Here is a 20,770-nt window from a genome sequence, read left to right on the forward strand (position 1 = left end):
GAATTAATTTGCTTGGACTGAACTGAACTTCCCATGGGTCTTGATTGCAAAGAGCACTGGGAGATTGAATCTGAAATTGCAAAATAAGACATTTCCCACTTAGCTAGTCCTCTTCTTTCCCTACCCTGTTGTTAGTAGTACTTTAACCCACAATTCTGGCCTCTACTTCATAATAAATATTTCAGAAAATTATTCTATGAGTTCTTTTTGAAACTGTGGTTTGCCTTTTTAAAAAAAATACCACAAGGAATGTTTTTCATTGCTTTCTTCTCCACACTATATTAGTAATAGACACTTGGGGTAGAGAATTAAGAAGGTTTCCCGGTTCTGTAGGAGGTTGGCTAAAGTATATCTAATGCATGAATAAAGCATTTTGGTTCCTCCTCACTGACTCCTTTACCCTGGAGAGAGTAACACCAAGGACCATTTCCCATTGGCGAGTTAGTAGTCCTTAGATGGGATAATATTGGGGAAAAGCATCAGCTGCGGCTTAAATCCTTTCCTGAGAGAGAGAGAGGCCTCCTGACCTGTTGCCGGGATTCCTAAGACAGCTTCCTGTCTCGAGACAGAAGTCTTATCTAAAAGACTCTAAAATTTACCCTCAAATCAAAGTCCATTTGTCAGAAGGAAGGGTGGTTGGGAAAGAACTCCTCTTAGCAGCTTAAGAGTCCTAGTTGAAAGCTACAGATGATCAAATAGACCCCTGCTATTCTCATTTTGATCTGCAAAGTTCAGATTTACCCTTGGCAGCCCATAGAGATCAAGGACCCTCAAGGTACCACAATGGAAGGTCCTCTGGTTTTTCTTCCTTTGTGGAGAGAAAGTTTTCCCCCACTTGGTCTACTCATTGATGACCTTTCCTTAGCACTTAGCACTTGACTCTCACTGCCCTTGCATATAGAAACTCCTTGCTCGAATTCTTCAAAATGGCTCTGTGTTCAGTAAGCTCCCTGCTTACTGAATAGACCTTTTTTCTGCATCCCTTCTCTCTCCCTTAAATCTGTGTTCATCCTTCTCCATCCGCACTGCTCCAGCCTTAGATAGATTCATATCACCTCATTTATGTTATCTCAATAAACATTCCAATCGCTACTCCTTCCTCTAGCTCTCTTCTAGTCACACAGTGTATCATTTTTCTTCTTAATTTATTTCCTTAGCTCTGCCAGCACCCTTTTCTTCTCATTCTGTTTTGTTTTTTATTGATTTTTTTCTTAAGATTTTACAGAGTCATGTTTTCTTTCATTTTCATCAGTTTGAGTCACTTCAAATGTTCTTTTGTTTACCTGAATAAATCTTCCCCTGATTATTCACATCATTTGCTTTCTCCATCCAAATTTATTCTTTCCATTACAAGCACTTTTGTTTAGATCCCACATTTGCTTTGTTTTGTGTGTGTGTGTGTGTGTGTGTGTGTGTGCATGCGCGCTTTGAATTGGGACAGTTCTGCTTGCATCCATCCCCTTGTTTCCCTGGTAAGTGTCGCTGACAGAGCTTCCTTGATTCACTTCGACTTTTACCTGAACTCTGTTTGAATCTTCCTCTTGGAACCCTCGATGGAGGACTGGGGGCTGCTGCTTGTTAATCTATGTTCGGTCCCTCTAAGGGTGGGAGGATGGGGTGTGGGGTTTTGCATCTAGAAATGGAGAATTTCATCTCCTTGAAATCTCCCTCCCCACCTGGTAAAACTCCATCAAGGGTTCCTCTGCCAGGCCACTGTGTGGTTGTTTCTCACAGAAAAGCATCTTATGTTTCTACCCACTTAAGGGTGGGTGATCTGGTCACTTTGGAGAGAAAATGAGTGAAGGTGAAATCTGGAGGCTTTCCATAATTTTGTTTGGTGAAACAGTGTGGAATTTTCTCTATGTAGCTCCCTTTGATCCACTGCTACCAATTGGCCTTTAGATGCCATTTTATAGTGATCCTAATCCCAAGCATCACCTCCAGACTCTCTCTCTCTCTTTGTTAGGAAGTCAGATCAATAAAGAAGAGTAACATAAGGCGCCATACTTTTTCTTCAGCACCACAGATATTGCTCTTCCATGGTGAGTTCATCCTGGTGCTGCGTAACATATTACCACAATTCGAGCACCTTAAAACAACACACATTATCATCTCACTGTTTCTGTGGGTCATGTTCAGGCACAGCTTAACTAGGTCCTCTGCTCAGGGCTCACAAGCCTGCAGTTCTGGGCTCAGCCAGAGCTGCAGTGTCATCTGAAGCTCAACTGGGGCAAGATCCTCTCCCAAGCTCCCTCAGGTTTTTGGCAGATTATCTCCTTGAGGTTGTAGGACTGAGGTTCCTGGCTGCTTACTGGCTGTCCACTGGAGGCTATCCTCACATCCTAGAAGCCTCCCACAGTTCCTAGATGCATGACCCACTTCACAGACAGTTCACAACATGGCAGCTTAATTCTCCAAGGCCAGCAAGATAATGTCTTACTCCAATCTTCTAAGACAGTCTTATATAATGTAGCATAATCATGAGAATAACATCCCATTAACTTTTCCATATTCTATTAATTAGAAGCAAGTCACAGGGGGGCTTCCCTGGTGGCGCAGTGGTTAAGAATCCGCCTGCCAATGCAGGGGACGCAGGTTTGAGCCCTGGTCCGGGAAGATCCCACATGCCGCAGAGCAACTAAGCCCATGCGCCACAACTACTGAGCTTCTGCACCTAGAGCCCGTGCTCCGCAACAAGAGAAGCCACCGCAATGAGAAGCCCGCGTACCGCAACGAAGAGTAGCCCCTGCTCACCACAACTAGAGAAAGCCGGCGCGCAGCAACAAAGACCCAAAGCAGCCAAAAATAAAATAAATAAAATAAATAAATTTATTTATAAAAAACCAAAAAACACTGCAGGAGCAAGTCACACAGGTCCCAGTCACACTCAGGAGGATGGGATTCTACAAGGATGTGACTCACTGGAATTCACCTTAGGCTATGAAGAATGAGAGGCTTGCCATTTCTTCTTAGCTGGACCCCTCAGAATTTCCTCCCTCCCTTCCTGTTCCAGAAACACGTTCTAAAGGTCCTGCAACCCTTTGAATAGAGAGCACCAAGCTCCAGATGCAGTACATTCCCACAATCAGGAAACTAATTGTAAAGGTATCTGATTTTACAGCCCATAGGCATCAACATAAATTGGGTTGGATGAGTTATCAAATGGTGGGTTCCATCCTAGGAAATCACTTCAAAATACATTGCTAATGTCTAGGGCAGGACTTCTCAACTGTAACACTATTGACATTTGAGGCTAGATAATTCTCTGTTGTCGGAGACTGTTCTGTGCATTGTTGGGTGTTTGGCAGCGTCCTTGGCCTCTTATCACTAGATGCCAGTGGCACCCGCCTACCCCCACCCCCAGCCCCAGGTTGTATGAACTGAAAATGTCTTCATATATTGCCCAGTGTCCCTTGTTGGGAGGTAGCATAACCAACCCCAGTTGAGATCCACTAAACTGGGTCTTTCCCCAGGTTTCCATTAAGGAGTCAGTGGGCATCTCCTGATTGCAATAAAATCCATGCAGTGTAATTTCATGGAAATGTAATTAGGATGAAATTGGTATGAATACAGCTGTGAGTCTATCCAGCTGCATTACAACTAATGACATAAGGCAGTGGGAAATTCAGAGTTCTGCTTCAGGCAGCCTAATAGGTTCTAAAGGGTTCCAGTCCTAGTTTGAACTAACTTCTCTATGCCCAGGTCACTTTATCTGTAAAATAAGCTGTATTTTCACACCTCTGTAAAATATGGGTATTGTAATCGTAGAAATGGTACTTTGATTTGAAAAGTGCTGCTGCATCCATTGAACACTTCCTCCTCAACAATGCGCCTGGCAGTTAAAATATCCGTATTCACCATTTACAGTCTCGGGATGTTTCTTTTGACTGAAGAAAGAATGAAATTTCACAACTTACATAATTAAACAGTAATAAAAACTCTTGTGAAAGATAGTTTGCTTATTGAATCTCTGCACACGATCCATTTTCCAAACGTTTATGTCCCCATTTTTGCACTTTAAGACTCCAGTTTTCTAGCCCTTCAAATGATAATAAAATGTACACAACTGGAAATAAAAGTCCTCAGACGCATGTTTGGCAATCCATTAGAAATTACAATTTGTATAGATGACCCCATAAATCTAAATTATTGACACTCATGAAAGATTATTTCCATTTATTTTGTTTTATTATGTAATATTTTTCATTCAAGCTGAGGTAGTACTAAGTCCTGCCAGTTCTAGAATCATCTACCTGATGATTTCATTTATTTCGTAAATATCTGCAGTCTTGAACCCACCTCTTCAGGTCATTCTGCTATTGGCAGTGTTCATTGAAATATACTTCACAACCAACTTCTTAAAATAGAGAAGGCCTGTTAATAATCCATTGCTACAATATAAATTGGCTGGAATCATGAATATCTCTTTACATTCCAGAGTTAAATACAGAGTAAAATCAAAGATGTAGTATACCTTAATGTGCCTTTTGGATCATTAACTCATTTATATAGAAATTAAGTTCTTACATCTTAAATTGTTACTGAACCAGTGACTTTTGGAAACTCTTAGAGATCAGGCACCATATCTTTTCAATCAGTAACGTGCTTTATTCTTTGAGTGTGGCTAGAATGAGGACATCTTCCCCAATGAGGAGAGGACGATAATATTATTTACCAACTATGGCTCTCTTTTCCCTCCCCTCCAGAAGTTAGCAAATTCTATTTCTTGCTTCGCTTCAGCTACGCAAGGGACAAATTCACTATTTCAAACTTTAATATTTAGAATGGCCATACATCCCTGTTTGCCCAGCACAGTCCTGGTTTACATCTGTTTTCCAGGTGTCATTATCTTTATTTTTTTATTTTTAAAAATTTATTTATTTTATTTATTTTTAGTTTTGGCTGCATTGGGTCTTTGTTGCTGCGTGCGGGCTTTCTCTTCGTTTCTGCGAGTGGGGGCCCCTCTTCATTGCGGTGCGCGGGCTTCTCATTGCCGTGGCTTCTTTTGTTGCGGAGCACGGGCTCTAGGCATGAGGGCTTCAGTAGTTGGGGCATGTGGGCTCAGTAGTTGTGGCTCACGGGCTCTAGAGTGCAGGATCAGTAGTTGTGGCTCACGGGCTTAGTTGCTTCGTGGCATGTGGGATCTTCCCAGACCAGGGCTCGAACCTGTGTCCCCTGCATTGGCAGGCGGATTCTTGACCACTGCACCACCAGGGAAGGGAAGCCCCTCAGGTGTCATTATATTTAAAACCTCCACTTACTCTCAAAAGCATTCCGAATTGGATGATAATATATATGGTCCTCCTCCTAACCATTCCTTTTTGAGAGAGTCTGGAGGAAAAGTGCTTCATGTTTCTTTTTAGGTGGTATCACCATAGATGTCCACCAGGGAGTGCTCTTGTTTCTGGCTTACATTCCTCCGCTAGAGAAGGCTTTTTTCTCCTGTCAGATTTTAAGAAAAAGAGTAGAGAAACTAACCCGTGGATATCTGTGAGAAGATGTCAGTTGGGCACAAAGCTCTCAGTAGAACTTCAAAAACTTGGAAGCAAAAAATAAAAGCACAGTCTATGCTGAAAACACCAGAATATATCAGACCCTGAAGAAGGAATAGAAGACAGTTATTGCTAAGAGAAAAATAAAATAAGAGGAAGCATCTAGAATTCTAGAAATTATTTATGGTGTGATTATTTGGGAATTATGATTCAAAGGGAATTTATGAGCACTTCCCTTTCAGTAGTGATTACAGCTGTTTTTCTAGGTAATTGTACAAGGTCAAGGCAGTATCCTCATAGATTTCTTGAGCAACCCAGCTAAAACAATGCGAAGCTGAATTATTTCTTTATAAAGGCATATATATTGCATTTTATTACCTTCTGAAAATGTGTCAGACTCAACTCCTGTGAATTATTTACCTATTTGCTTGCCTTGCCTCCCATTTAAATGGCTGCTTATTTAAAGCTACCCACGGGAAACTTTATCACGGCAAATCTTTCCTGGTTTTCTCACACTAGTTCTTTTCATGAGCTAAACCACCTTAGACAGAGTGGACTTGCACATGACCAAAAGGTGAAGTTGTTCTGGCCTACCAGGGCCTGCTGCTCGGTTCCTTCACACACTAAGACCACAGAGGATGAGAATAAGCTTTCCTTTGTTGCATTTATTTTTATTTTACTTGCAGACACCACCTGTGTGTCGTAACTCAGTTGAGGTTAATGCTGACATTTTCCTTCCCTCTAGGATAATGATATCTTTCTTTCTTTAAGATTTTCCCCAGAAGCTATACTGTAGGAGGGCTTACAGTTTAATACAAGCAGAGTGGTCTTGGTCAGGCAGTCTTCAGTCGTGGTCGTGGTTCTCTGAGTAGTAAACTTGTCACTACTTGTGATTTCTCTTTTCTAGGGCTTCTTTCTCAGCTGTGAATTTGACCATTGTCTTATCTACTTCTAAGTACTTAACAGAGAGGAAGGAGGCTCACAGATTAAGTAACAGGCTGAGAAGGAACAGCAAAGCTGCCCCAAACCTTTCCCATGCCTGATGTCACTTGGATTGCTGCTTTTAGAATGCCAGTTTCTTTTACTTAATTCTTTCAATATAATCTTAGATTCTAATGGGGAGGGAGAAAAATATGACTGTGGACTCTTCTAGGAGTTGTGCTTTTCATTTTTTATTACATTTGAAATCCCCTAACGTCACTAGAATTGACAGAGCCTACCTTCAAAAATTTCATCAGTATTCTCCACTGTGTATGAGACACATTTCCTCGTTCCTGTGAAATTTATGATGCAAGGAAGGAGCCGCCATAAATATTCTTCCCTCTCACTGTGACATTATTCAGACAGCGGGTGAGTTATACTTTTGAAATTACCTGATGTAGCCTGACTCATGATATTTTTTATTTGTTTCTTCCAGGAATCAAACACAAGTCATTTTCTAGAGGAAACTAATTAATTGTTAAAGCAGAATGAGATTTTAACCACGTGGAATGATAATATGAGGTGCAGTTAATTCCTTATATGTTGTTTCTTTGAGAACATCTAATTGTATTTATATGTGGCTTTGTGTGTGTGCATTCTGAAGCGCCCTTCTTTTGCAAAAGGCTTATATTTCACAGTAAATATATGAAAATTTCACATAATTACAGTGCTCTGAAGGAGTGATGGGGAATTTCTGATGTTAATATTGAGTCTTATTTTTGATCATCAAAAGAGAGCTAGACATTTTGGTGGTTCACTGTCTAAAATAATGAACAATTTCTGACATATCAGAAAAGCAAATACACAATGGGTTTTAAATTTTCTTGCCTCTCCACTGTGAATGAAAGCAGAATGGTATAGGTACTTAAATGAATTTTCTTCTGGCATAGGAAACTTCTAGAAGAGAGAAGCCACATTGGTTGGAAGCTCTGGAAAGACCAATGGCTTCAGCGTGAGATCCCCTTGTGTGGAGAACTCAGTGGTATACAGATTCAATAGGAGAACATGCAGATTGGCAACGTAAAATCCTTAAGACAAACTCACATATGACATCTTGAATCTGGGTAGAGTCAGAAGAAAGTTGGGGAAAACTGTTGATGTTTGGATATCATCAGGATCACAAATAATGGAAGAATAGACAATTAAAAACAGCATGGTTAAAATGCTTATGGTCTCCACCCAGTATATTTAAAACTCAGTGCTGAGGATAAAAGAAAGAATGAGATACTAATCTCAATTAAATAATTAACTCTGTTAATGGTGTTTGCTAATGTCCCATAATAGCAGATATACCACCAGATGGTAAATTTTACCAAGTAAATGTAGCTTCAAAGAGCTCAATTAAATGAAATCTTCTTGTGGGTTACAGCAGTTATTGCCCTAAACATGTGTATTTCGACTTTTAAAGGTTGAAACATAGTTTAAATGTATGAGGAGGTTCATCTTTCATAGAAACCAGTGGACATCTTTTGTTTTTTGTTTCTGTTTTTGTTTTTTGGAATTTTTTTTGGCCACACCGTGTGGCTTGTGGGATCTTAGTTCCCCGACCAGGGATCGAACCCTGGCCCCTGGCAGTGAAAGTACCGAGTCCGAACCACTGGACCGCCAGGGAATTCCCCAGTGGGCATATTTTGAATACTGAAAAAAAATTAATTGATCTGATTGTTTTATGAATAATCACCCCGTAATTTTGTAAAAAGAATTTCTGGTTTGAGATGGTTACATGTTAGCTATTGTCCCTAATTTTTTTATCTTTTAAAAATTGCTTACAAACAATAAAAATTATAGAGAAGAAAAGAAAACAACACCCTTAAACACATTATTGTAGAATAACCTCTGATATAACTACTATCATTTATAGACTTTCTATTTGTATCTTCTCATCATTTGTGTGTGTGTGTGTGTGTGTGTGTGTCTGCTCTCTGGGTTGGGATCCTGTGAAATTCCACACGCACGCAAAAGCACAGACACTAAAATGTGAAGGAGGAAATGGCTCTGTAGTTAAATAAGTTATAGAAATGCCATATGCTTATCTTCCTCCTGTGGGTGAAGGACCTTGCTTAACTTTGCTTTGCTCAGCATTTCCCAAATATATTTAACCACAGAACTGGTTTTTTGCCGTTTTGTTTTGTTGTATAGCAGTTAATAACTCAGAGAACACATCTGGAGAAATTCTGAGGTTTTCTATTAAAAAGTTTTTATCTCTAGAGTGGATAGATGACAGGTCATTAATGTCTAATTAATAATCTATGAGAGATTAACAAGCAATTCTTTTTAAGGCCCTGGAGAAATAAGACAGTTTGGATGTTTGAGGAAAGAGGGTGATATGAGAGCCTCTTTCAAAGATGGGGCAAAGATAGGGAGGTCTGGGTGGGATGGGACTTGGGGGGCCTTGAAAATTCAGGGTAATCCTGAAAGCACTGTATTTGTTTTCTTTTTTCTCCAGCTTTATTGACATGTAACTGACATATAACATTGTATAAGTTTAACATGTGCAATGTGTTGATACATTAATATACTGCAAAAATGATTACCACTATAACAGTAGCTCACACCTCCATCCCATCACATAATCACCGTTTCTTTTTTGTGTCGAGAAAATTGAAGATCAGCTATCTCAGCAGCTCTCGAGTATATAATACAGTGTTTATTAGCTAAATCCCCATTCTGCACATTAGATCCCCAGAACTTGTTGATCTTATAACTAAAAGTTTGTGCCCTTTTACCAATATCTCTCCATTTCTCCCACCTCGCAGCCCCTGGTAACCACCACTCTACTCTCTGTTTCTCTGATTTCGGCTTTTTTAGATTCCACATATAAGTGAGATCATGCAGTATTTGTCTTCTTCTGTCTGACTTATTTCACTTAACATAATGCCTTCAAGTTTCATCCTATTTGTCGCAAATGGCAGGATTCCTTCTTTCTCATGGCTGGAAAATATTCCATTACGCAGGCATGCCTTGGTTTCTTACACTTTGCTTTATTTTGCTTTGCACATATTGTGGTTTTTACATACTGAAGGTTTGTGGCAACCCTGCATTGAGAAAGTCTATTGGCACCATTTTTCCAACAGCATTTGCTCACTTTGTGTGTCTATGTCATATTTTGGTAATTCTCACAATATTTCAGACTTTTTCATTATTATTATATTTGTAATGGTGATCTGTGATCAGTGATTTTTGATGTTACTATCGTAATTTTTTTGGCATTTTTATTAGCAATATAGTATTGTCTTTCTTTTTAAATTTATTTTTAGTCGAAGTATAGTTGATTTACAATGTTGTGTTAGTTTCTGGTGTACAACAAAGTAAGTTAGTTATACATATATATATTCTTTTTCATATTCTTTTCCATTATGGTTTATTGCAGGATATTGAATATAGTTCCCTGTGCTCTACAGTAGGACCTTGTTGCTTATCCATTCTTTTTTTTTTTCTTGGCTGCACCGCACGGCTTGTAGGATCTTAGTTCCATGACCAGGGATTGAACCCAGGCCACAGCAGTGACAGCACCGAGTCCTAACTACTGGACTGCCAGGGAATTCCCTATCCATTCTATTTATGATAGTTTGCGTCTGCTAATCCCAAACTCCCAATCCATCCCTCCCCCACCTGCCTCCCCCTTGGTAACCACAAGTCTGTTTTCTGTGTCTGTGAGTCTGTTTCTGTTTCATTTGTGTCATATTTTAGATTCCACATATAAGTGATATCATATGGCATTTGTCATTCTCTTTCTGGCTTTCTTCACTTAGTATGATAATCTCTAGGTCCATCCATGTTGCTGCAAATGGCATTATTTCATTCTTTTTTATGGCTGAGTAGTATTCCATTATAGATATATGTACCACATCTTCTTTACCCATCTGTTGATGGACATTTAGATTGCTTCCATATCTTGGCTATTAGCAATAAAGTATTTTTAATAAAGATATGTACATTTTTAAAGACATAATGCTATTGCACACTTAACAGACTACAGTATAGCATAAAAACAACTTTTATATGCATTGGGAAACAAAAACATTCATGTGACTCACTTTATTGTGATATTTGCTTTATTGCTGTGGTCTGGAACCAAACCTGCAATATCTCTGAGGTATGCCTATTTGTATGTGTGTATACGTATATATCTCCACATCTTCTTTATCCATTCATCTGTTGTTGATGGACACTTAGATTGTTTCCGTACATTGGCTATTGTGAATAATGCTTCATTGAATATGGGTGTGCAAATATCTCTTCGAGATCCTGTTTTCATTCTCTTTGGATATATATATATATATATATATATATATATATATATATATATATATATATATATATCCAGAAGTGGGATTGCTGGATCATATGGTAGTTCTATTTCTAATTTTTTAAGGAACCTCCATACTGTTCTCCATAGTGACTGCACCAATTTACATTCCTACCAACAGTGCACAGGATTCCCTTTTCTCCACATCCTTGCCAATACTTGTTATCTCTTGTCTTTTTCATAAGTCATTCTAACAGATGTGAGGTCATATCTCATTGTGGTTTTGATATGCATTTCCCTCATGATTAGTGATGTCAAGCACCTTTTCATGTACCTGTTGGCCATTTATATATCCTCCTTGGACAAATGTCTATTCAGGTCCTTTGCCCAGTTTTAAAATGGTCTGTTTGTTTTTTGCTATTGAGTTGTATGAGTAGTTTTTATATTTTGGTTATTAACCCCTTATCAGGTATATGATTTGCAAATCTTTCTCCCATTCCATAGATTGCCTTTTCATTTTGTTGATTGTCTCTTTTACTGTGCAAAACTTTTTAGTACCACTTATTTATTGATGTAGTCCCACCTATTTATTTTTGCTTTTGTTGCTTCTGCTTTTGGTGTCATATCTAGGAAATTGCTGCCGAAGATAAATGTCAAGGAGCTTTTCTCCTATGCTTTTTTCTAGGAATTTTGTAGTTTCAGGTCTCATTTTTAAGTCCTTAATCCATTTGAAGTTAATTTTTGTTAGTGCTGTAAGATAGGGGTCCAATTTCATTCTTCTGCATGTGATTATCCAGTTTTCACAGTACCATTTATTGAAGAGACTCTCCTTTCCCCATTCAGTATTCTTGGCCCCCTTGTCAAATATTAGTTAACCATGTATGCAAAGGTTTATTTATGGGCTCTCAATTCTGTTCCATTGGTCTATGTGTCTATTTTTATGCCAATACCATACTGTTTTGATTACTATAACTTTGTAGTATAGCTTGAAATCAGGACGTGTGATGCCCCCATCTTTGTACTTCTTTCTCAAGATTGTTTTCACTATTCAGGGGTCTTTTGTGGCTTCATACAAATTTTAAGGTTGTTTTTTCTATTTCTGTGAAAAATTTTAGTGGAATTTTTATAGGGATTGCATTGAATCTATAGATGACTTTGGGCAGTATGGGCATTTTAACATTATTAATTCTTCTGATTCATGAACTTGGGATATGTTTCCAGTTGTTTGTATCTTCTTCAACTTCTTTCATCAGAGTTTTCAGTGTGTAGCTTTTTCATCTCCTTGGTTAAATTTATTCCTAAGTATTTTATTGGTTTTGATGCTATTGTGAATGGGATTGTTTTCTTTATTTCTTTTTCACATGTTTTGTTGTTAGTGTATAGAAATGCAACTGTTTTCTGTATGTTGATTTTTGTATCCTGCAACTTTACTGAATTCATCGATTAGTTCTAGCAGTTTTTTTGTGGAATCTTTAGGATTTTCTGTATATAAGATCATACCATCTGCAAACAAACATAATTTTACTCCTTCTTTTACTATTTGGATGTCTTTATTTCTTTTTCTCTCCTGATTGTTCTGGCAAGGACTTCCAGTACTGTGTTGAATAGGAGTGATGAGAGTAGGCACCCTTGTCCTGTTCCTGGTCTTAGAGGGAAAGCTTTCAACCTTTCATCATTGAATATGATGTTAGCTGTGAGCTTGTCATATTTGGCCTGTATTATGTTGAGGTATGTGCTTTCTATACCCAATCTGTTGAGAGTTTTTATCATGAAAGATGTTGAATTTTATCATTCTTTTTCTGCTTCTATTGAGATAATCATATGATTTTTATCTTTCATTTTATTAATGCGGTGTATCACATTTATTGATTTGAATATGTTGAACCATCCTTGTATCCCAGGGATAAATCCCACTTGATCAGGGTATATGATCCTTTTGATGTCCTATTGAGTTCAGTTTGCTAATATTTTGTTGAGAATTTTTGCATTTATATTCATCAGGGATATTTGTCTGTAATTTTTTTTTCTTGTAGTGTCTTTATCTGGCTTTGGTGTCAGGGCAAATGTTAGCCTTGTTAAATAAGTTTGGGAGTGTTCCCTCCTCTTTAGTTTTTTGGAAGAGTTTGTGAAGGATTGGCCTTAATTCTTCTTTAAATGTTTGGTAGAATTCACCATTGAAATCATCTGGTCTTGGGCTTTGCTGTGTTGGGAGGTTTTTTTTATTACTGATTGAATTTCCTTACTAGGTATTGGTCTGTTCAAATTTTCTATTTCTTCATGATTCAGTCTTGGTAGGCTGTATGTTTCTAGGAATTTATCTATTTCTTCTAGGTTATCCAGTTTGTTGACATATAATTGTTCATTAGTAGTCTCTCATGATCCTTTGTATTTTTGTGGTATCAGTTGTAATGTCTCCTTTTTCATTTCTGATCTTGAATCCTTTTTTTTTCTGAGTTAGACTAGCTAAAGTTTTCTCAATTTTGTTTACCTTAAAAAAAAAAAAACAGCTCTTAGTTTCGTTGATCCTACTAATGTTTTTCTGGCCTCTATTTCATTTATTTCTGCTCTGATCTTTGTTATTTTATTCCTTCTGCTACCTTTGGACCTAGTTTGTTCTTTTTCTAGTTCCTTGAGGTATAAAAGTAGGTTGTTTATTTGAGATTTTTTTTCTTAATGTAGGCATTTACCACTATAAACTTCCATCTTAGAACTTTTGCAGCATCCCATAGGTTTCAATATGTTGTACTTCCATTTTCATCTGTTTCAAGATATTTCTTGATTTTTCTTTTGATTTCTTGTTTGACCCATTGGTTGTTCTGGAGTGTGTTTTTTTAATCTCAACATATTTGTGAATTTTCCAGCTTTCCTCCTGTTAAAGTGTATTTGTTTTCTGTTGCTGTGTAACAAATTACCACAAACTTAGTGGCTTAAAACAATACACACGTAGTATCTCACAGTTTCTGTGGATCCAGAGTCCAGGTGTGGCTGAGCTGGGTCCTCTGCTCATTGTCTCACAAGGCTGCAATCGTTGTGTCAGCTGGGCTGCCTTACTTTGCTGGGATCCTCTTCCAAACTCACCTAGTTGTTGGCAGAATTGTTTCTTGGTACTGTAGAACTGAGGTCCCCAAATTTCTTGCTGGCTGTCAGCTTGGGCCACTCTCACTCCCAGAGGCTGCCTACATTCCTTGCCATGAGGCCCTCTCACAACATGGCAGATTACTTCTTCAAGGTCAGCAGGAGAGAGTCTCTCACTCCAACCCACTAAGCTGGAGTCTTACCTAATATTCCATCACCTTTGCCATTTAACGTAACTTAAGGGAGTGACATCTCACAGTCTTTGCCATATTCTATTGGTTAGAAGCAAATCATAAGTCCTACTTGTGCTCAAGAGGCGGGGATTATGCAAAGGTGTGACTCTTTGGGGGTCACCTTAGGGTGTGTCCACCAAAAGCACCAAGGGCATAAGGATGGGAGGTGGGGTTCAGGGGTAGGGGCCAAGAAGCTAGGGGAAAATCAAAGAGAGGAGAGAAGTTCAGAACATGGCACAACAGGCTGTCCAAGCCAACTTCCCCTCTTTCATAACTGAGCTCAGTTCTCTCCTGCTCTGCAGCTTGTCTTTAATGTACAAGTTTATGCCCTCAGCGCTTTCCTCTTAGAATCCCTTGCTATTGTTGATATCACCCAGGGTCAGCTTCGAGATCGGGAGGCCTCCCAGGTAGACGGCTTTGTTTACCCTGGCTGGGTTACGTAATACTTTGGCCTCTTTTGTAGCTTCACCTCCTTCTGGCATCAGTATGCACTAAGCAGGGAAGAGATACAAAAGCCTTGTTCAAGGAGAAACAAAAAATACCCACATCTTTAATTTAAACATGCTTTCCTTGAATACAAAATATAGATTTTTTTTTTGCCTTCAAAATGACAAGGCAAAAAATTGCTACCTGTAAGATTTTTCTTTCTTTCCCCCAAAGCATGTTAACAATCCTATAGCACAATGTACCACGTAATTACTAACCAAGTACTAGGTTATGATTCTTCTGTTCAGCTACAGAAATTAGCAGATACATACAGTCTGAAAGAAACAGTTGGCTGCAAAGAAAATTAATAAGTGTGTCCTCTCCTATTAGATTTCTGTCAAGTTTTCATGGAAAGGTGTGTGGATGGTGAACTCTTGGTGCCTTTGCTGCAGGCAGACATCTTTTTTTGTGCTCCAAGGATGGTCAGCTGCCCCAGGAGAGTGTAAACTATGGCCCTTTCCCGTGGAGTTTTGCTAATTCCTAGCCAACAGAGGAGACAGGAGGGCAGCTGGGGGGCAGGGGTTCTGGGACCACACTCCCGCCTCAACTGTGAATTGGCTGCATGGTGTCAGACCAACAGCTCGACTCTTAAGCATCTGTTTTCTTGCTCGTGGAATGAAGTTCCTTCCAATTCTCAAGTGCTGAGCTCTGTGAAAAGAATGACATGCTCTAGTGTGTTTAGCAAAAGACTGGAGATGGTGAACTGGTGCTAGAGAATGAAAGGCTTTGTGACAGTGTGAGCAGAAAAATGGTTCTTCCATTCTGGGTTGCCCTCTCCAGGGAATGGTGACTTTTGTTATCTAAATACTATATACGGAACAAAAAGCAGTACCTGGAAATAAAGGAGAATATTGGTAATTTACTCCTCTTTAAATCAACCAAAATAATTTTAACTTGATATGGAAGAATGGTCTACATTTTGAAGAGGGTACGTATTGTAATTGCATAGCTCAATGAGTTTTCACAAATTGAACACATTCACCAACACTCAGATTAAAAGAAAAGGATATTAGCAGTCTTCTGAGAAGATCCACTCATATTCCCTTCTCCAAGAATTACCAATTTCTTAACTTCTAACAGCATAGGTTTGTTTCACTAGGTTTTGTGCTATATTAAACTAGATCAGATGCTCGGTACCCTTTTCTGTCTGGCTTCCTTCACTCAGCATTGTGGAATTCATCTGTATTGATGAGAGTGTTTCATGTTGTTCCTTTTCTTTGCTGTATCATATTCCATTAGAAGAATATAGGTATTTCTTTATTCATTCTACTACGCATCAGCATTTAGGTGGTTTCCAGCCTTTGGCTCTTACGAATGGTGTTACTATGAGTATTCTAGTACTTACTTTTTAATGAACCTGTGTATGCATTTCTGTGGAGAATAAACCAAGGAGTGGAATAGCTGAGTCATGGGATGTACTTTTGTTGAGATTTTGTAGATACTGCTGAACAGTTTTACAAAATAGTTGTATCAATCTGTGGTCCCATCAGGTGTGTGTGAGAGTTCCAGTTGCTCTACTCCTTGCTCTCCATCTTTTTCATTTTAGACATTCTGGTGGGTGTGTCATGATAGCAACACAAGGTTTTAATGCGCATTTCCCTGATAACTCACGTAGTTGAGTATCTTCTCATATGTTTGGTGGCCATTTGGATAAGCTCTTGTGGGGTATCTGTTTAAGTCTTTCACCCATTTAACCATGATGTTGTTGGCTTCTTCAGTGGTTTGTAGGATTATATCTATATATCTATATATCTCCATCTATTTATATGAGTCCTTATTTCTTTTTTTGCATTGAACAATTATTCTAATTGCAGCATAATGTAGTGGCTAAAAGTACAAGTTCTGAGAGAGACTGCATGAGTTCAAATCCTGCCTCTACCACTTATTAGAAATGTGACCTTGGACAAGTTGCTTAATCTTTGTAACCCTCGATTTCCTTATCTTTAAGTTGGTTTCATAGTACTTTCTACCTCATAGGGTTGTGCGGATACATGGTTTAATTATGTGAGTCCTTTATTGAATATATGCATTGTAACCGATATAATTTTTAATTAATTAGTGAGTTTGGTGCCTGCTACGAACTCCCCCTCTAAGCACAGTGCAACAGGAGATGCACATGAGAAATACAAGTTAAGGTCATTGCCACAAGGCATTTAACATTTGGTTGGGAAACAAGGCAGCCCCATGAGCAGGAGTTGAGTAACAGCCGCAGTAGGTGTGGGATGAAAAGCCTGGTTGAGACGTGAAGTCCTCTGAGCCCTTCTGGAATTTGAAGTAGTCTGGAGAGCATGCCAAGGGGCATGAGGAGAAAAGAAGCACCTATGCTGACACCTGGAGAATAAACAGCAATTTGAGAAGCTGAAACAACCCTAGCAAATGCTAGAGGGCAGGCAAGAATTTCATTTGCTCCTGTACAATGAGGCTCCAGCTCTACTCATGGTGGGGGATTTGTGATGGGGATATATACACATCCAGGCCCACATGAATGTGTGTTATTACCTGAAAGCCTTCCTTTATAGGAGTTTAAAAATAAGACAAGGAAGGAGACAATGAAAAAAGAAAGCATAGCCTCTCTTAATCTGAAGTGGCCAGAAAGTACATAAAGCCATCATCAGTTTCACTACAAATTTGTATTTCTCCTCCTGGGTTTTCCATCAGATACTTTAAACTCATGTTTTTCAAAGGCCTTTGATTCTCTCCTTTCATTGAAATTAGCTCATCAAATATTAGTGAGAGATGATTGAAGGAGAGAGACTAATAAGTTTATTGAGACGTGAGAGATTTTATTCTTTTCTGGGCAGATTTTGTAGATGTATAAATCAGTCCCTTAAAAGGTAAGCTCACCATGTTTTCTTTGTTTCCCCTTGAAGAGTATTATAATGGCAAACACGTATTGAGTGCCTACAACATTCGCAGAACTGTTCTGAGCACATCCCATGTCTTTATTCATTTAATCCTCACAACAACCCTGGGAGTTTGGCACCATTATTATCAGCCCCACTGACAGATTAGGAAGGTGAAGCACCAGGAGGTTCAAGGACCTTGCTGCAAAACGTGCTGGTGATAAGTAGCTGAACTAGGGTTTAAAAACAAGCAGCCTGACTCCAGAGTCCATCTGTGCTGTAAACCAAGGATCGGCAGCTTTGTCTGCAAAAGGTCAGATAGTAAATGTTTTAGGCTTGGCAGGCCGTACGACCTCTGCCACAACTACTCAACTTAGCCTTTGTAGAGTGAAAGCAGCCTTAGATAATACGTAAATGATGAACATGTGTATGTTTTGACAAAACTTTATTTACAAAATCAAGGGGTGGATTTGACCTGCAGACCATGGTTTGCCAACTTCTGCTGTAAACTACAAAGATGAACAGCACAAAGATATAGAAGGGTATGTTTGCAAACGTTTTAAGTCAGATCTGCTTTTTACTGCTTTCTGTTTCCTGTTTCCTGGTCAGACATCGGTGGTTCTGCACCTGAGGTGATTGTGCCTCCCCAGGGATATTTGGCAATGTCTAGAGACATTTTTGTTGATCACAGCTGGGGGGTTGCTATGTATCTAGTGTATACAGGCCATGGATAATGTTAAACGTCTGACAATGCGTAGGTAGCCCCCTACAGTAAAGAATTATGTGGTCCTGAACGTCAACTGTGCCAAGTTTGAGAAACCGTCAACTAGTTGAATCAGATCCAGCTTTCAACCTATAGAATGTCCCCTCTTCTCTGTTTCTCTCAGCATGATGGTACTCCTCTCTCTTACTGCTCCCAAGATAGATCAACCCTTCCAAATAACGACGGTGGTGATGGCAGTGGCTGTGGCTGACATCTATTGAGCACCCGTTATGGATTGGATAATTGTACATATAATATGCCACTCTTAAAATATCCGGTTTCATTAGAAAATAAATTCATAAAATAGGTATTATGATTTTGTTTCTTCATATGAAGAAATCCAAATGCCTATATCCAAAGCCTGGATCTTTCCATTCTACCTCACTGCCTCTTCCTTATTCTTATAATGAATTATACCATTGGACATAGGACTTCAAGGTTTGGACAGCTTCCATGAACACCAGCTGTGCCTAGAAAACAGTGCTAGATTTGTGTCTTCAAGTTTTATTTGTAAAGTTTCTTTTCTAACCATCATTAGCTCAGAAATAGCTTTTGTGAGAATCTGGGATTGAAAAATTGACGTTTGCCTCCTTTTTCCACATCAGGAAATAAGGTCAGTGGTCAACCCCATGCCTTCCCTGTTGATAATAGCTTTTTGCCTTCCAGCAGTACATGCAGGCATTTTCCCTTTCCATCGCTTTACCTCCTGCTTAATTTGCCTTGGGATGGAGCTCCCGCTGACCTGAAAGGGAGCAACCCGTGGACACAGGTTGAAAAGGGAAAAAGAGCAGAAGAGCAGAGCAAATATGAACTCTGGAGGAGGCCATAAACATGAGATTAGAGCAACAGCCCAAAGGCCAAACAGGAAAAGCAGCGGGGCTTGAAGCTCATGAGCCTCACTTCCATCTCGTTGTGCTGCCTTAGTTGTGTCCATTCATCCAGCAAACATTCATTGAGTCCCATATTACATGCCTGGCAGCCTTCTAGGTCCTGGGACACAGCACTGATGAGGACAGACAAAAGCACCAACTCAAAGAGCCTATAAAGTAAAAGTAACTTTTATAGTATAAGAAAGGTAACAAGCATTATGGAGAAAAATAAATCAGCAAAGAGGATGGGGAGTGCTGGAAGGGAGACTGCGGATTGCCAGTAAGGTGGTCAGAATAAGTCTGCCTGTGAAGGTGAATTTTGGCAAATTTGAAGAAGGTGAGAGAGCAAGCCATTGGGATGTCTAGGAGGAAAAGTTCCAGGAGGAGGGAACCACAGGGGTTCAGACCCTGAGGATGAACAGTACGTGGTTAATTGGAGGAGCAGTAAGGAGGCTGGAATGGAGTGAGCCAGGGAGAGAGGTCAGAGAGGTGAGTGAGGAAAAGACCAGCCAGTATACTGTCTATAGGTCATAGGAAGAATGGTGGTTGGTTTTTTTTCCATTATAGTTTATCACAGGATACCGAATATAGTTCCCTGTGCTATACAGTAGGACCTTGTTGTTTATCTACTCTGTATATAGTAGTTTGTATCTGTTAATCCCAAACTCCTTATTTTTCCCTCACCCTCCTTCCCCCTTTAGTAACCATAAGTTTGTTTTCGAAGTCTGTGAGTCTGTTTCTGTTTTGTAGATAAGTTCATTTGTATCTTTGCTTTTATTTTTAGATTCCACATGTAAGTGATATCAATCATATGATATTTGTCTTTCTCTGTCTGGCTTACTTCACTTAGTGTGATCATCTCTAGGTCCATCCATATTGCTGCAAATGGCATTATTTCATTCTTTTTACGGCTGAGTAGTATTCCATTGTATATATGTACCACATCTTCTTTATCCATTCATCTGTCCATGGACATTAGGATTGTGGCTTTTACTCTGGGCAAGATGGGGAATCATTTGGAGGGTAATGAGCAGAGAAATGATAAGAGCTTCATTCTTTGGGACTTTCCTGGCGGTCCAGTGGTTGGGACTTCGCCTTCCAATGCAGGGGGTGTGAGTTCAATCCCTGGTCAGGGAGCTAAGATCCCACATGCCTTGTGGCCATAAAACAGAGGCAATATTGTAACAAATTCAATAAAGACTTTAAAAATGGTCCACATCAAAAAGATCTTTAAGAAAAAAAAAAAAAGAGCTTCATTCTTTGAAAATGGATCCTTCTGGATGCTGAGTTGAGAAGGGAATGTCCGTTCCATAGGAAGAGAAGGACCTAGTTATATCAATGTCTTTCTCCTTTGAGATTCTCTCCCCCATTTTCCCCAAGCCACAGAATAACCACCTGTATGAGAGTCTATTTGGGAGTTCGAACGGTGGTCTTCATCCAGATCTCAAGACCAGAAGAGACATTAACAACCCTCTTATCCTGTTCTCCCATTTTCCTGGTAAGCAAACAAAGGACAGTTCATTGTTATTGAATGTTTACTGGGAGCCTACAATCTCTTCAGCTTTGCAGTGGTTGCAGACAAAACCTTGACAAAAAAAGTCTACCAGATGAGCAAATCGACAATTTTGAAAGGGCATATGTAGTATAATAGAGGTGTGCTTGGTACTCTTGAGGTACGGAGAAGAGACACCCAACTCAGCCTGGAAATCAGAGAAGGCCTCCTGGACTAGGGAACCAGAAATCAGTGTCCTACTTAAATTCTATGCTGGGGCCTCAGCC

The sequence above is a fragment of the Balaenoptera physalus genome (assembly GCF_965194825.1).
Source record: "Balaenoptera physalus genome assembly, chromosome: X".
NCBI classification, from domain to species: domain Eukaryota; kingdom Metazoa; phylum Chordata; class Mammalia; order Artiodactyla; family Balaenopteridae; genus Balaenoptera; species Balaenoptera physalus.